An 18,877-nucleotide genomic window follows, 5' to 3' on the forward strand; every position below is an offset into this window, starting at 1 on the left:
ATAACACTTGTCACATAAAGTTCAAATATTCATTTAGACAGCATTGATGAAATGCTAAACATAGCCTCTAATTCATTGTAAGCAATACATAATAATTATTGCTGTTATTATTGGTCACAACAGTGGCAATGTCAGCTAGGAAATATACTATATAAATATGACATTTGAAAGATGATTGACAGTGTAATCATGTTACAGCATTAAATCTCATTACATTGCTTCCAAGCAATTGAGAGCTATCCTAGAATCGCTTCCATGTATCTGTCACCTCTCCTCTCTCGCCTTTACTCTCCCCCATTCTTTTGTGTGTTTTAGAAGGAAGGGTGGGGTGGAGATGGGACATGAAGGAAGAGGGAAGATTGAGAAGGAACATGGAGCAGTTATACCTGAGCTCTAACAAGTCACTTCTTTGTATAGCTTTGTGATCTCTCCAAAGGCAGAGTCAGGGTTGCAAATAATTGTGTATAATTTAATTGGATAAATTAATCATACCTAATTTTATAATAAAATTTTAGATTTGTCCAATGATTATTAAGTGCTGAACCTGAGAGTATAAACTGTGGTTTATTGATATGGTAAGAAGTCCTTTCTTTCTTTCTTTTTTTCTTTCTTTCTTTCTTTTTTTTTTTTTTTTTTTTTTTTTTTTTTTTTGTACTGAGGATTGAACTCAGCACCTTATGCTTTCCAGGTAGGCACTTATCCTACTGAGCTATCTCCCTGGTCCCAAAATGTCCTCTCTTACATCAGGTCTCCTTTCTTCTCTTCTGCAAAAAACTATATTACGGGTTTTTCTTTTTTCCTGGAACCAGGGATTGAACTCAAGCCCTTGCGCTTGCCAGGGAAGCGCGTATTCCACTGAGCCATCTCCCTGGCCCCTACAACTATATTATGGATAATATCATTTTGTCATATGTGATTGAACTATAGAGTAGTCCAAATGTAAGAATGAATTTGAATATGAGCATCATACATTTATCTATTTAATAGAAAATAATATAACTTAAAGCATGTCTGAATGATAGAACTTTATCATGTTATAAAAATTCCAAAATGAAAATAATACACTTTACTTTGAAATGGAAAAAAACAAAAATATAGGAGCCAGGCTAATATCTGTTATGTCTGGTGGCTTTGTAAAGCTGGTGCTATCTAAATGTCAGTGATTGTTGTGTGGGCATTAATATATGCACAACCTTCATGAAGTGAGCATCATCTTTCTCTTCTCTCTTCTTTCTTTCTTTCTTTCTTTCTTTCTTTCTTTCTTTCTTTCTTTCTTTCTTTCTCCCTGCATTGTTCTTCAGCCCTGTGATAATGTTATGAGAAGAGGATCAGAAGGGAGCTCAGCACGTGGCCACCACCAGCATGAGGAGCCCCAAACTTCAAACTGGTAAGTGGAAGAAAGAGATACAGTTTATTTTTCTAGGTATGGTGAGATCTATTGATTGTGCTTCCTATCCAAAAAAAAAATTATAATCTACACATTTAAAGCATCAGTGTTTCTTGGGCTTGGGAGATAGCGTGGTGGTCTGAGTGCCTGCCTGGCAAGCACAAGACCCTGAGTTCAGTCCCTGGTACTGCCTGCCATGCTGGCCCTGTAACCCAAAATCAGGAGTGGGGGCTCACGCCTGTAATACCAGCTCTGAGGAGGTTGAGACAGGAGGATCACTATGAGTTTGAACTGTGTAGTGAGACCTTATGTCAAAAGAATAAAAATAAAAATAAAAAAAATTAAAAATCAGTCTGTCTAAAATTTAGCTGATGAAATTTAGTCTCATGACTTAGAAAACTTTTCAGAACTGATTTTCTTGGGGAAAACCTAATTAACTTTGTTATAAATTGACATGGTTTTGAAGACACCCTATAATTTTTGTGAAATCATTTATGGTCTCTATGTTTTTAGTTTCCTTGTTTTAAAATGGAGGTTGTGACAAGTGATTTTTTTAGTTTCCTGAGAATTATCTAAGTCATTTCAGAAAGACAAGTCATTTCTTAGCATATGGGAAGATCTTACACATATAACACTTATTCTTATTGAATACTTTCCACATGCCAAGTAATACATGCTAGATATTTCACTGCATTATTTTGTTAAACCTCGCTACAACCCTAAAAGTTAGCTCTTAATTATCCTCTTGCTAACAGATGAACAACGTATTAGCATACTTTATGCCTTGTCTATACAGCACCCACTCTTCCTTGAGACACCTTTTTCAGTGCAGTTCTTTCTAGTGGAAGAGATTCTATTCTTGCATTCTCTGTCAACAAACATTTAATTAATTATCAACAATATGAAAAGTTTCTTTTAGCAGGTATGCTGTGGTACTTCTCCAATGAATATTACATATTACATTATACTTGTATATTTGTATCAACTTTTCTGAATGTGTAATTTTTGTTTAGTATTCAAACCCTGTCAAGGAGACAGAGTGGGGATCATTATTCCATTTTTGCAGGTGGAAAAGTTGAGTTTCCAGGAGGTTAGTGAGACCACTGGGCGACTTAGAGCTCACTATTTTTCAGGCTTTTGGTGAGTGAGGTTCAGTGTATATTTTATCCATTACAGACTGCTTTTGTAAAATTTCTGAAAGGGAGCTGACAGAGAAGTTAAAGGATGGACAAAGCCAGAAAATATACAAATCCATGTTTTGTTTTTATTCGTAAGTATTTTTACAGACATAAAATATCAACTACACTTTAAATGTTTCTCTAATGACATTTCTAAAATTCCCTGTTTCTCATAGCATTGACCCATGATTGTCTGCAGTTTGACACTGGCCTGCAGACCAGGTCTAACCCATACAACACTGACAGAGCTCTGTGAAGCCAACTGCTCAGTCCTATGTCTACCTTTATCACAGGTCTCTTGTTACTCTAGATTCCTGCAACATACAGTGAAAATTCTTTTTTGTAATGAAAAGGAAAAGAAGATTAAATTCCAAATTATTTAGATGAATATGACATAAGCAAGACAGCAATGGCACAACCTCTTAAAAGAGTCACATGATACAATTGATATAAAAAATTAAAAAACAATTGGAAGTCTGTCGAACAATTTAAACTAAGATTGTTTGTAAGGCATCAATCAAGACATCTAAAGACTTTGTTATATACAGTGTTGACTTTCACAAGGTATTTTTAGCTAAGTTTTATTTTCATTATATTTATTCTTTGAAAATTGAGGTTAAATTGTATTCAGAAGACAGGACTATGTCAGTTCCAGAGGTGTAAAAGGCTTTTGTATGATTTAAAGAGCTACAAGTGAATCTGGACCTGAAAAATGAAAATAAATACTCTCCTCACTATGTAGAAGAGACTTTGAAGTATAATAAACTTGTTGTTTTCAGAAACTACCAAAGAAAATGTCAGCCCTTTGGGTATACATTAAAATGTACATACGTTGAATCAGCAGTGACAATTTATTTTATGGAAAGGTCCTGTGACTTTCTAGTTTCATGGAAATGCATTCAAATATTTTACATGTGCAATTTTATTAATAATCAGTTTACCATCTGTGTTAAGGTATGATGCACAGACGTTCAGAGTAGCTTTTGGTTGTGAGTGAATATTTGGGAAACATTGAGGGTTTTTTTACTATAGCTTCAGATGTCAGAAATCAATGAATTTATGTGAATTTCCAGCACCTTAGCAGGGCTTGATGTGTGCTAAAATGACTGTAAATGGAATAGCTTAGTGAAAGAACTTGTGCTTAATGTGTCTGTGTGTATCTGTACGTGTGTAGTATTGTATCAGATAAAGATTCATAGCTGGAAAGAAAGTTGGTCTACCAAAATTTTAGTGGAGTTCCTTATTTGGAAGTTTGATGATATCTGGAATTTTGGTCTATGGCTCTTGGAACAGTATGTTCCTCAACTGTGAAGATAGAAGCTGTCTCAGAAAAACTAAGCCATCAGTAAGACTAGGGCTGAAAGTCAGTTGTACCAATTGACTACTGGAAAATGCTACATATCCATAGATTTTACTATAATCACAGAAAACTAACAAACAACAGCAGCAAGACCAACAAACTATGGACATGAACAATTACACTTGACATTGGCAGTGAAATCATCAAGAAGAAAAATATGAATTAATACAGAAATCAGAAAAAAAGGCAGGAAATAGTTGACTAACCTTATTTATGCAGTCGATGACTCAAGATTAAAATGTACAGACAGAATCAATTGAAACAAAAAGAGGTGAAAGAAAATGGAAAATGTGAAGATAATTTTAATGTGACTTTAGAGACGAGAAATAAAAGAATCACATTTCTTGAAAGAAAAGTAAAGAAGCACTCAGTTCATTCACAAGAGAGAAAGAAAATTACCAATATAGAGAACAGAAATTCAATGCTAATTAATTGTTATTTAAAAACAGAATACAGTAAGTTTAAAAAGAAATGAAATTTCAAAATCACAAATTAAAAACATATTGCTCTGAAGTAAATTAAAAAAGATATTTTACAATTTAAAAAAATCTACTTGTGTTACACTTAAATAAGAAGGAAAGAAAGAAAGAAAGAAAACGAGCGAGAGAGCAAGATTTTAGTCATTCTACAAGTTATTTTATGATCTTAGATTTTTCTTTTGTATGGCCTGGGACTTACTTATTCTTTATATTAATGATTACTGAAAGGTAAACATAGAAAAGGATACTTTTGGATCTTGCAGAGTATTTATTACTTATGTTTCTACAGTTATTGATTTATTCCTTTTTATTGGTTTCTCTGAAATAGTTTGATAAATTCTGTTTAACAAAGAAAACTACCAATTCTGAGCAACTTTGCAATTATCAAACAGACGAGTACACCCAGCAGAATGATAGTGATTTTAATCTTTTCTATTTTTGACTTATGAAATATCACATGGCATATTTTTGACATATGCCTAATAAAAGTGAGTAAATCATAAATTAACAGCTCACCATATTTTCACAGTACCTATAAATCTGTATAAGATCACTCAAATTAAGTACATCATAACTATCATTAAACACACTCTTTACTCTTTTGAAGTGCCAAATTCTAACAGTTCACAAAGCAGGTCCTTCCTCAGTTCTAATATCATGAATCATTTAGCCTGTTTTTGACCTTTATTTTGCTCGTATAATACAATTTCACTTGTTTTGTGTGTCACCACTTGTTTTAAATATTATGTATGGGGAATTCCTATGTGTTACATTATTCTAATTTTCAATATATTTTTCTCATGACTAGTTTGTGGGTATTCCATTTTTATACATGTCTTTTGAGATTCATGTATGAATTTTTTTGATTGTAAAATTCATTTTATCAGACTTATAAAGTTTATTTTAGGTACATATATTAGTACCTTGGTTGACAAACTTAATTCATTTCACATTTCTAGAAGAGTTGACCATATTCTTGTTTGTGTGGGTGACAACTGTGGTTGTGTTTGTCACCTCCCACAGCCTTCACAACAGAAACTACATTTTGGCAAGTGTTTCTGTTTGCAAAACAAAAAAATTCATGAACCAAGACACCAGTAAACCTCTAACTTTTCAAAATGCTTGCACAAATATAATTTCCATTGGCACTGGATAAAAATTCTAGGAGTTTTACATCTTCATGAACATTTGGTAACTTAAAAAAATGTTTTTTAATTTTTTCAATACTGTATAATGCTATACTATGGTGATTTTAATTAACACTTTTGTTGTGACCTATAATTATGGACTTGCTGCCCCAAATCAACAATTTTATAGCCATTCCAAATGAAAAGGTTCATGGAAATTTAAAGAAAGCATTAATAAGTGTGGTAGCTTTTTTCACATCTATTGAATGAATACTCCAACTAAAGAGACTTAAAATTTCAATCTACATTACAAAAATAGTTATAGTTTTAAAACTCATTTAACTTACTATAAATGTAATCTATTAATATCTGCCTTGTTTCATTAGTACCAACTGATTGTTTGACAGTATAATTACAACAGGTAGTGACACAAAGTTTGTTTCGAGGGTATGATTCCACATTCCACTTCTGTGTTGCAAAAATTAATCATTTCTCCAGCAGTTTGAAGCTAAGCAAGACATGGGCAGCAAGCATGAAAATGATCCAGGGAAGCAGCACAATATTATTTGTTGAAAAATAAAAAAAATAATAATAATAAAAAAAGAAAAAGAAAATAAAGTGCAAAGATAAAAAAAAATGAACAACCATTTTGTACCTGTATATTTGAAATATTTAGGATAGATATACAGCTGCATTGTCTTAATGCAATGAAAAGAGAGATTTGTTCAAATAGTGTTTGTGAACAGGATATTGTGTTTGCATCTTGTACAATGAATAATCACTAAGACAACAATATGCAATGTATTAATTATTGAAACTGAACTAGTAATTGGTTTTGAAACTGTCTCATTGCTATTTGTTTCTCAATAAAATTATTAAAAAAATATCAACAGAGAGTTGGGACTCACACATGAGCAAGTGTGACAGCTTCCTCTCTTCTCTGGCATTTTCACTGGTGAGCCTTTTGATGGCTCAGTTGCTTCTGGTGTTAGTAGGTTCCAATAAGACCTCCACTCTTATTGGAAACTAGTAACACCAGAAGAATGTGGTTGGGTGTAATTACGTGGCCGAGAACGTTTAGTTGGGTATAATTTATTACTATGTTGTGTAAAGTTACAAAGCCAGGCCAACAGGAAGTATCTAAATACAAATGCTATAAAATTTCCCATCGATATCTATAATTTTAAAATTTTTATTTTCTCAAAATACATATATTTACATTTTAATGGATTTACACATACAATTCTACAGGATTAAATATATTCTCTTTGTTGTGCAAGTATTCCTATCATCCACTTTCAGAACCTTTCTAATTACTATGTAACTTTAGATGTGTATGAAAATTATATTCCCTTAAAACTATGCACCTTCATGTCACTGGTGTCAGACAGACATCTTTATAGTCTATATTCATTTATGCAGATATAATTATTATTTGTTTCTTAAATAACATGGAAAATAAAAAGTGATATACAAGTCCAAATTATAATAATTGTGCTACTTGTATTTGTTCCTATACCTACCTTTACTGGACACCTTTGCCTTTCATATGATTTTTTTTTCATAATTTTGTTGAGAAACAAATAGCAATGAGACAGTTTCAAATCAAATTGGTAGGACAGTTGCAATAATTAACACATTGCATACATTCTTCCTAGTGGTTAATTGCTGTACAAGATGCGGACATGATATCCTATCCACAAACACCACAAGAACAAATCCACCTCTTCATTGAGAATGTAACTATATATCCATCATAACCACCCTGAATGGGCATTCATCTGTATCCCCTTTATTGTTAAGTTCTGTTATTTGAATATTATAGGTATGTAAACTCAGTAAAATATTGTAAAAGAGTCCAGTAGCCCATAATACTATTGGGTCTTCCACTTGACTAGCAATGTCAGAAATTGTTGACCTGAATCCCCTATAGTTCAACATAACAGCATGGCTTTACTTCTTTTATTTCATTTTTATACTTTTCTGCTGAATAGTTAAAACTAAGGTAAAGCAGGACCTATGCAACAAGAGTTGTAGCTTTTTGGTCTGATAAGGTCAGTGAAATTCCCTCAGGATTTATCCTGAGAGCCTGTACCTCTGATTGTAGATCCTTTGTCAGTGTCAGCCATGTGGATGAGTCACAGCCATTGCTTGGCCAATGTGCTCTCTGTGAAAGTCTGAGAGAATATTTTCTCCCCATGTGACTCGCCTTAGGCACACTACATCATTGATCACTTTCCTCTTTGGCCCCATAATATTCTTGATCAGAAAATTTGGGACACAACCGAGATACATGATGTAACAGTACAAGTTCTCATATGTCCTGAGTCTTAATTGACCTTGGAAGTCTATGGCCAAAAAGATGGCTTTCCTTGCAGCCCTCCTTTTTCTCTAATTTGGTCTACAAACTTAGGTTGTTAACCATCTAGGAGACAAGCTTATTGTTATTACCATGCAACTTAGATTGTTAAGCTTAACCTCACTATCTGTCTGAATATCAAACATTTTAGGCATAACATGGAACAGGTATTTTTCATCAAGTATTGATATGTTGAACTTTAAGTCCCTAAAGAATATGATAAAAAAATTGAAAATTATAATATATTTTAAAAATAGGCATAAAGAATTATATACTTCTTATGTTTACAGGTAAGTCCAAAAAACTAACCATGTACAACATTGAAGAAGGACAGTCCCACAATATTCCTTTTCCTGTCTCTTGCTTTCATTCACCATCCCCTTCTTTTTGAACAACCATCTACCCGAGAGACAGTGTAGCAGCAAATATCATGTCATGACAAGCAGCCTGTACTCAGAAGAACAGAATGACAGGCACTCCAAACTACAAATTACTATTAGAGATTACCATCTGCAGTGCAGTTGCTTAGTTCACAGGTATCAGTATATATAGTTAGTCAGGGTGAGAATCTTTCCAATTAACTGCTAGATTCAAAAATTTTCTGGAGATTCTCAGGATGGTTGTCTTGCTCATCTTCTACATATAACTGTATGGCTTGACATTGTCATGTTTCCTAGCTCTTCTCCTTTCCCTCTCTTGATTAGTCCTGGAGATCCTGCTTTCCTTTTAGTTGTATTGTACTTTTCTATTTGTATTTCTTCTTTTGAGTCCTTATACTAGGGAAACTATATGATATTTATACATATGTGTCTCATTTATTTCACTTATGAGTACATGTCAAGTGGCATCCACTTCAATATAAAGGCTTCAAGTTCATCATTCTTAATAGCTGAGTAATACTCCATTGTATAAAAATGCCACATCTTTTTCAACCATTCCTGAGGTGATGGGCATCTTGGTTGTTTCCAAGATTTGGCTATCATGAACTGTGCTGCTATAAATATAGGCACACATATATCCCTATGATACAATGTTTTCAGATCATCCGGGAAAATTCCTAGTAGAGGAATAGCTGGTTGAAATGGGATTTCCAGTACAACTCTTCTAAGGAGTCTCCGCACTGATTTCCATAATGGTTACAACAGTCTGCATTCCGACCAGCGGTGGAGAACGGTTCCTTTTTCCCCAGAGCCTCTCCAATATTTGTTGTTGGGTGATTTCTTTATGACAGCCATTCTTTCTGGGGTGAGGTGATATCTCCTTATTTAAATTTGCTTTTCCAGGATGCCTAGTGATGTGGAGCATTTTTTCATATATTTATTCACTTCTTTAATTTCATCCACTGAGAAGCATGTGTTCATCTCTGATGACCATTTCTGGATTGGGTCTTTAAATTTTGGGGCCCTAGTTTTTTTAGTTCTTTATAAATTCTAGAGAACAGAACTTTAGATCTGAGTACTTATTTGTCATGATTTTTTTCCAAATTTGTGGGTTGTCTTTTCACTTTGTTGGTAATTTCTTTTCACGTAAAAAAACTTCTCAGTAAGAGCAGGTCCCAGTTGTTAATTCTTTCAACTGTTTCCCATGTGATTTGATTTCTGTCCATGAACTCTTTGCCTACCCCTATGTCTTCAAGAGTTCCTCCTACTTTCTCTTCCAGGAGATTTAGTGTCTCTGCTTTAATGTTTAGATCTTTAATTCACTTTAACTTTAGTTTAGTGCATGGTGATAGACCTGGGTCAAGTTTGAGTTTTGGGCATGTAGAGAGCCAGTTTCTCCAGCACCATTTGTTAAAGAGGCTGTCTTTCTTCCAGTGAGTATGTTTAGCCCCTTTGTCAAAGATAAGATGGTTGAGTGTGTTCATAGGGGATTCAGTGTCTTCTAATCTATTCCATTGATCCTCAGGTCTATTTTGATGTCAATACCATGATGTTTTTATTACAGTAGCCTTGTAGTATAATTTCAAGTCAGGAATAGTAATGCCACCTGCCTTCTCTTTATTGCCCAGAATTGCCCTTGCTATTCTAGGTCTTTTCTGGTTCCAGATAAATTTTAGGAATGATTTCTCTATGTCTGTGAGATATGTTGGTGGTAGTCTGATAGGGATTGCATGAAATCTATACAGCAATTTTGGGAGTATGGCCATCTTCACAATGTTGGTTCTTCCTATCCAGGAGCATGGGATATCTTTCCATTGTCTGAAATCCTCTAGGATCTCTTTTTTAAGAATACTGTAATTTTCATTGAAAAGATCTTTGACTTCTTTAGTTAGATGAATTCCAAGGTATTTCATTTTCCTCGGTGCTATTGTAAAAGGTATTGTTTCTATAATTTCCCTCTCAGTGTGTTTGTTGTCTGTGTAGAGGTTTCATATGATTTTGATTGATGGGCTTAGAATATTTTCTTCAATTTGAAAGAATATCTGTAGCACATCTTTTAGGGAAGTTGTAGTGGCTATGAATTTTCTCATTCTGTCTGGGAATGGCTGAATTTTTCCACTCAATTTTGGAGAGTTATGACATATGTTGAATTCCCAGTAGATGTTATTTTCCTCCATTTAACACATTAACTATATGATCCCACTGCCTTCTGGCCTGAGAGGTTTCTGCTAAGAAATTTGCAGGTAGTGTCATTGGGCTCCCTTGTATCTTTCAATTGATGAGCTGTTTTTCTCCATAATTTTTCTTGATTTTCAATAAGATATGTTCTATACTCTTCCTGAATAATTTGAGCTATTTGAACATTTATAAGAGTAGTTTTATAGTGTTATTGAATGAGTTTGATGTGTGTGTATTTCTTCATGGTTTTCAGAGATTTATTTTGCTGTTTTAAAAGGTCATGTTTCCCTGTTTCTTTGAATGTGTTGTGATCTCGTGTTAAAATTGGTCATTTTAAAAGAAACCATCATCCCCATATTTTACCGTCTGACTCTGGGCAGGAAAGAATAGTTGCTGATTTACTGGTGTGAAGAACTCATGTTCTTTCAGAGAGTTTGGGAAGCATTGTGTGCTTTCTCTGGATAGATGATAACCAATATTTAACAAAGCCTCAGAGCTAACACAAATATATATTTGTAACTATTTACCTGTGTGTATACCTATTTATTTAGTGTTTCTGTGAGCTTCTACCTCACTCACCAACCTACTGACATCACTCATGGCTGCTTTCCAGTACACTAATTTTTCTAAGCATCTCTTGTCAACTTTTTGGAGTATTACATGTTTTGTTGCATTCCTTAGGCAATAATATCTTACCTTCCGGTTTCTGTGCATCAGCAGCTCCTTCTGCACACAGTTTTTACATACTTCAGGTTGGATACTACCTTCCAGCCTAAGGTTCGAACTGTGCCAGTCTTTGTTCTCTGATTTCCAAGTTGAGTAAGGTAGAAGTCAGTACCTTGACAACACATACACAGACCAGAGCACATATCAGCACACACAGGTCAGGAGATGTAGTCTCCTCTACTTTCTTCTGTGGTACAAAGAAAGAACTTGAGATTGGGAATCTCTTCCCAATTTTAAAGCACAACAAAATATAGAGCATTGAAAAGGCAAATAAATAAATTAAATAAATAAATAAATAAATAAATGCAAGCTACAGAATTTTCCACCAGATTTAATCCGGCTTTTTCTTATTTGGGCATTTGCTCTACGTCAACTGTCATAGAGCATATTGTTTTAAACAGTTAATGGGTTTTGTCTTCATTTTCTGTTCATTTTGCTTTAGGGATAAGAGAATAGACTTTGAATTGCCTAGTTTTCCATTTTTTTGTTGCTTGTTCAAAAGTTTTGATCGAAATTTATTTTGAGTATGAATACTCAGTATTGGATGTTTTGTGCATTATTTTAACATGAGTTTTGAATTGGCCAGAAACATCCAATGATTGAAAAATATAAGTCTTTAATTATGGGAATATATATATATATATATATATATATATATATATATATATTTTGGCAGAACCATGGATTGAACTCAGGCCCTTGCTTTTGCCAGGTAAGCACGTATTCTACTGAGCTGTATCCCTTATCCCAAAACAATTATTTCAACATTGTTGCTACTGCATTATTTGCTGTTCTCATATATGATATGTGGGCAAAGAGGGAAGGTCAAGTATCAAGAAAACCGATTTTTGTATTCAAAAAAATCTAATTTTCCTGATTTGTCTCTTTATCTCATCAGCAGACTTATTTGTAGTTAATTATGTATACATAGAAATTCCTTCATTTTACAAATTTGTAGCCCAACTTCCATGGCTGAGCAATGTAGGTTTAATATAGAATTAGTTGTGTTAATTTATTGTGCCTTTTATTAGATTTAATAAGGGGAAAATAACCTTAAATTTTAGTGACATGTAAAAATAAATGCTGTCTTGAAAATATATGATAGTGAGCTATTAATATGCTGTGGCTAAGATTCTCAAAATAAAATAAAAAGCTAATGATGTTCACCAGAAATTTTTAAGAGTGTATTTAACAACAGAAAAAAAAGAAAACCTAGAGAAAATACAGAAATATGATCCATTCACTTAAGTATGTTTATTTTACCCAAATTCATAACCAAGAAATCATTCATAAACTTTTGTCACAAACATAGTTTTCAAATCAGGACACTTATAATTAGTTTTACATAGAAAGAACTGTTTAACATATTTTTCAAAAACAAAAGCCAATAACCATGACAGATATCTCAAGCAAATGAAAGCACCTCTTAGTGCAATTTATTAAAATAAGATTGAAATGACCATTCATCCAAGCAATTATGACAAAAAGTTTACATTTATTTTATATTAATTCATTTTTATTATTGAAAAACTGAATATGCAAATGCCCTTCTGTTTTTATTAGTTATGTTTCAGAAGAAAACATGGTAGCTATAATGAAACATTGAAATAAATTTTGTCAGTCACTATAAAACTTAAATTCTGTGATAGTGTCTAAAACAATGGTTGAAGAGCCAGCCAAATAGCTCAGCGGATTAAAGCGCCTGCCTAGGCAGATGCTGTAGCTGGGGTTTGATCTCTGGCATGCCCTGCTGTGCTGGCCCCACCCCTGGGCGTGCTGCAATGGTGATTGAGACTGGGCGTGGTGGTGCTCACCTCTAATCCCAGCTCTTTAGGAGGCTGAACACAGGAGAATCACTATGAGTCTGATCTACATAGTGAGACCCTGTAGACCCTTACTAAAAAATGCAAAATAAAATAAAATGATGGTTGAAGAAAAGTTTACAGAAAATTCTACCTCTAGCTTTGAATGCTATTTTGTGATCTTAATTCATGTACTAAGTGTGCTTGGTTTATACCAAGATCAGGTATCACTGAAAACTTAATGTAGTAGCATAATCAATGTTAATCCAGGATGTGAGTCCATATATTGGCCATGATACAAAAGTGAGCACCCTGGATTTTGTCTAATTTGCTTTCAAACCAATATTTAAATTGTTATTTTTAAAAATTCTGCATTAGTACTGAAAGAACACAATAACATTGGGGGATTTATAATGGTTCTTTACAATCATACTGACAGCTGTATGATTGTCCTGTTTCATTTATGTAATAGTGATCAAGGTTTAGTACAGAATGTGAAATCACTGAGGGGAACTGACTCCTGTGTTTCAAAACACTAGTACCCAATATTCAAATCAATTCCTTTATATTCTCTAAGAACCCAACCTTCCTTCCTTCCTTCCTTCCTTCCTTCCTTCATTCTTTCTTTCTTTCTTTCTTTCTTTCTTTCTTTCTTTCTTTCTTTCTCTTTGTTTCTTCTATCTCTCTCTCTCTCTCTCTCTCTCTCTCTCTCTCTCTCTCTCTCTCTCTTTCTGTGCAGGGTCTCACTATGCAGCTCAGACTCGTGGTGATCTGCTTGTTTTCTGTCTCCCTAGTGCTGGGATTACAGGAATGTGCCATCACGCCTAGACTCCATCACCAGCTCAGTGCACCCGGGGATGGGGCCAGCATGGCATGCATGCCAGGGATCGAAACCTGGCCCCTGCACTTACCTAAGCAAGCGCTTGGTCCACTGAGCTGTACCGCCAGCCCTAAACTTTTTCTTATAATTTGTAATCAAGTAAAAAATAATGTGTCTCAATTCTAAGTCATTTGAAGAACCTATTCAACACAAAATATGTTATAATTCTTGATAAAACAAAAATGTAAGAGTCCCTGCTTGCCTAGACCATATAGCAGAGATCCCTACTAAATGATAGTTGGAAAATGATAAACAACATTGAGGTCCTGAGGACGTTGTTTGTGTGACATGCTGCACTTGCAGCGAGACACACCAGGAATTGTGGTATTATCTCAGTATCATCTAGTATGCTTTGAAGTGTTTATCCAGAATGTTATTTTGATTTATGTTCTTTTAGAATCAAATGCAATTTCCAGACCTATCTTTTATCATTTTGTATTGTTACAAAGTAAAGCAAATATTTGTGGGTGAATGGATTTCTCTAAATTTTAGGAAAAGCACAAGAAAGCAATGATATAGAAGGAAAAGTGAATTTATATACAAGTGTTTAGGAAAATGTACTTCCAAGTTTGTTTGCTCTTTAGATATTCTTTGTTTTAGTAAAATTGAACTAAAGAAAAGACACATGGAGCTCAATGTGCTTTAAATCAATTATTAAGTGAAATTTAATTTTTTTAAGGTCAAAGAGATAGTCTTAAATTTACTTAACTTCATGGTACCAAAAGTTGGGTGGTCTTTGAACTAAGCAAAGAAAAAAAATGAAGAAAACAAAATCAAGTGTTCTAATTTGTCAGTGGATTTGCACATTTCACAACTATATCTGAGTACTCTCTAGAAAATGGTAATAAAACGTGATTAGTAGGTACAGAGGTGCTTACTTATTCTCCTTTAACTCCACCCCCATCATTGCCACAGCTACCACTCCTACCACAAAGTGTCCTCTAGGCTCAGATAAATTCATTGTTGTGGAAGACAATCCATCCACTTTCCCAAGTATACACAGCCCAAAGGAAGTAATCTTCACAAGGAGAAAGAAATTTTTTCTGTTACACGTAAGCTTTTGCACAGTATCTTTTTAAAAATTGAAATTAAATTGATTTTTTGAAACAAATACTTAGAAAGAAAAACTGTAGGTATTGATGGGATGCCATGTGGTGTTTCAATGCATGAATGTATTGCATAATGAGGGGAAAGTGTGTCTATGACCTTGGACATATTTCACTACTTTGTAAGCAAAGAATTCACAGTACTTTATTGTGGGAAGCTTTGTGGGATACATACTACACAGTTGCTATCCATATTCACTGAAATAATGTACCAGCCCAATTTGCTCTCTGTGGAAGCCTGAGAGAATGTTTTCTCTCTGTGACTCTCCTTAGGCACACTCTACATTGTCAATCACTTTCCTCTGTGGCTCCATAATCTCTTTGATCATGAAATTTGGGACACTACTGAGTTACAGAATACTACAGTACAGGTTTTCTTATGTCCTGAGTGCTCACTGACCTTGAAGGGCTAGGGCCAAAATGTTGGCTGTCCTTGTAGCCCTTCTTTTTCTCTAATGTTTTGGTCTGCAAACTTAAGTTAACCCTCCAAAAGAGAAGCTTAATGATATTATTACCCTACAACATAGGCAGTTGAGCTAAACATCACTGTCTGAATATCAAATGCCTTAGATATAATGTAGAACGGGTATTTTCCAACAATTGTTGATATGCCAAACTTTAAATCCCTATTGAATGTGAAAAACAGAAAATTAAAATAAAGAAACAATTTTACACAGAAATTTAGAAATCTAACCAGACAAAACATTGTAGAGAACAGTCTTATGACATTCTTTTCTTGTATTTTGTTTTCTTTTATTACCTTTAAAACAAAATGAACATTTACTTGAGAGAGAGTATAGCAGTAATTAATATGACATTAGAAGCAGTGCACATTTATAAGACTAGAATGACAGGGGTGCCAAGCATGGCCCTAGTATTAAGCATTGTTATCCTTGGTGCAGTTACTTAGCCCACAGGTATCCACATATATAGTTAGTCAGGGTGACCATCCTACCAATTATCTGCTAGTTTCAAAATCCTGATGGATTGGTCAAACAATGGCCATGACTCATCTAGATGGCAGACACTGACAAAAGATCTACAAACTGCTGTACATGGTTTCAACATAAATCCTGAGGGGATTTGACTAATGTTGTCAGACACAAAAGTTATATTTTTCGTTATATAGGTTTTCCTTTATCTTGGTCTTAACCATCCAGCAGAACAGTATAAAATCGAGGTATAAAATGTAAAGCCATATTAATATGCTGAGCTATAAATGGCTCACCTCAACAACTTCTGACATTGCCAGTCCTATGGATAACCCACTAACTACTATTATGGACTACTGGACTATATTGGATTACTTTGCTGAATTCATGCACCTACAATATTTGAATGGTAGTGGAATACCTATCTCTGACAAAACTAAACAAAGAAGGGGGGATATAAAAGAAGGACTATTTTGCAGTGAAAAATAAAGTATAAACCAGTATATACAAAATAGTAGCATAGATATACAGCTACTTTCTCTTAGTTCAATGAGTAAAAAGATTTGTACTAATAGTGTTTAGATAAGATCTGCATCTTGTACTATGAATAACTAATATGAAGACAACAATATGCAATTCATTAATTATTGTAACTGTCCTACTGACCTGTTTTGAAACTGCCTCATTGCTATTTCTTTCTCAATAAAATTAATTAAAAAAATATACCAGAAATGGAGAGTCCTCTCCATCTGAACCTTCACATCCACTGCTTAATGTGTCCCCGTTGGCCTCTCCCCACTCGCCCCACCTCGGTGAGGCACCATGCTTCTGTCTGTCGGTTCAACATTCTTCTCCCTGTGAGACCATGTGCTACTCATCCCTCTGGGCTTGCTTTATTTCATTTAATAATGACATAATGCCCAGCGGCAGCCATATTGCCTCAAATGACAAGATTTATTTATTTCTTTGGTTTAAGTGTATTCCATTGTGTATATGTACCTCATTCTTTAAAATCCATTCATAAGTTGTCGAGCACTTAGGATGGTTTAATTTCTTGACAATTAAGGCTGGAGTTGCAATAAACATGGAACTTCTAGTATCCCTGACATACTGATCACCTTTCCTTTTCCTATATTCCCAGAAATAGGATTGCTGAGATAAGTGATGCTGTAGTTAACATTTTGAAGCGTCCTTAGACTCCTTGTTTGTCTTTGTGTCTCCCTTTGATTAGCGATGGACAGTTTTTTATATACCTTTGCTGATTTGTACATTATCTTCTGAATAAATATCTTTTTAGGTCTATTATTCACTTTTAAAATTAGCATACTTCCTTTTTGCTTTTCAGTTTTTGGATTGTCCTATATATTCTACCAGATATTTAGATGCAGATATGAATATCTGCATAAATATGATATAAATAAAAATATAAATGTGATATAAATATGCAGATATAAATATCTTTTCCTATCATGTAATTTGTCTCTCTGATGATTGTTTCCTTTACTGTACAAAAACTTTTTAGTTTGATCTAATCTCATTTTCTGTTTATTTTTTTCCTTGTGTTGTTTGAATTCTTTTCCAAAGAATATCCTTGCCCATGAGCCAGGGATATTACTTGACGGCTTAGCATTTGCAAAGCCCTGGGTTCAATCTTAAGCTCCCTAAAAAGGAATCAAAGCAAGCCTTGATCACAAAAGGAAGTGTTTCTTGCGTGTCCCTATGTCATCATGCATTTCCTCAACATTTTCTTTTAGTAATTGATTTTTTATATTTAAAGTTTTATTTCTCCTTAAGTTAGTTTCTATAAATAATGAGACATAAATGACTAGTTTCATTCTTCATCTATGCATATACACAATTTAAAAAAAATACTTATTTAAAAGACCATCCATTCTCTAATGTGTGTTCTTAGTCCTTTTGTCAAAAAGCAGTTGGGCACTAATGTATGGATTCATTTTTAATTTTTTTATTCAGTATTTTTGGTCTAGGATTTTTATTTTATTTTTTTTATGCGAGTACCATGCTATTTTGATTGCTATACTTTTATGGTGTATCAGAAAATCAGGCAGGATAATGCCTCCTCATTTGTTCTTTTATTTCTGTAATGTTTCAGCTATTCAGGATCTTTGTGGTTCCATGAAACTTTTAGGATTTTTTCTAATTCTGTGTTATTGTTATTTGTAAGGGAATATATCTACTCTGAGGAACACTTTAGGTGATCCTAGTTTAGATTCTTTCAACCTTCTAATTCAAGATATCTTCCCATTATTTTGATATCTTCAATTTGATTAATGAAAGTATTATATTTTCATTATAGAAATTTTCACCTTTTAAATTTATTTGTACATATTTCATTTATTTTATAATTATTTCAAATGGCATTGCTATCTTGGGTTTTATTTCAGACAGCTGACTGTTGGCAACTGAAAGTGTATTTTCTATAAGGAAAATTTTCTATAAACTATGCATTTTTTTCTTTTTATTAATTTTATTGAGAAACAAATAGCAATGAGACAGTTTCAATTAGGACAGTTCAATAATTAATACATTGCATATTGTTGTCTTCATAGTGGTCATTCATAGCGCAAGACGCAGAGATGATATCCTGTCCGAACACTATTAGTACAAATCTTTCTTCTCATGGATTTAAGAGAAAGTGGCTGCATGTGCTTGTCATGTCACGTCAGTTACTGCTACACTGTCTCACATATGCAGGCTTATTTTTCCCATTTCCCCATCACTGTGAAGCTCTTTCTTTTGCTTTCTTTCCTTTACTGCATTGAATTCTTATATTTGATCCTAATGCTAAGCTTTATTTGTAGCATAATGTGTCCAATATGGGCTTTAAAGTTTATCTTTATTCAGAAGTTATTTTTGGTATTAGGAAGCAAGTTTAAGTTAGATATAAGGGTATCTTTGGCTAGTGGCCTTCATGTAGTTTTGTAAACACTCCAATATTTTTTTTTTAATTTTATTTATTTAT

The 18,877-nt window shown here is 33.8% G+C and overlaps 1 protein-coding gene across 1 annotated transcript in view; it reads left to right on the forward strand.

The window, feature by feature from the left end:
• The first annotated feature begins 1,341 nt into the window (after positions 1-1,341).
• Lingo2 (leucine rich repeat and Ig domain containing 2) overlaps positions 1,342-18,877 on the forward strand; it is a 602,131-nt gene continuing 584,595 nt past the window's right edge. The window contains exon 1 of the mRNA XM_023723508.1: positions 1,342-1,387. The gene's annotated coding sequence lies outside the window, so the exon portion shown is untranslated. The remainder of the gene's footprint in view (positions 1,388-18,877) is intronic.

The sequence above is a fragment of the Octodon degus genome, unplaced genomic scaffold (genome assembly GCF_000260255.1).
Source record: "Octodon degus isolate 3935 unplaced genomic scaffold, OctDeg1.0 scaffold00099, whole genome shotgun sequence".
NCBI classification, from domain to species: Eukaryota; Metazoa; Chordata; class Mammalia; order Rodentia; family Octodontidae; genus Octodon; species Octodon degus.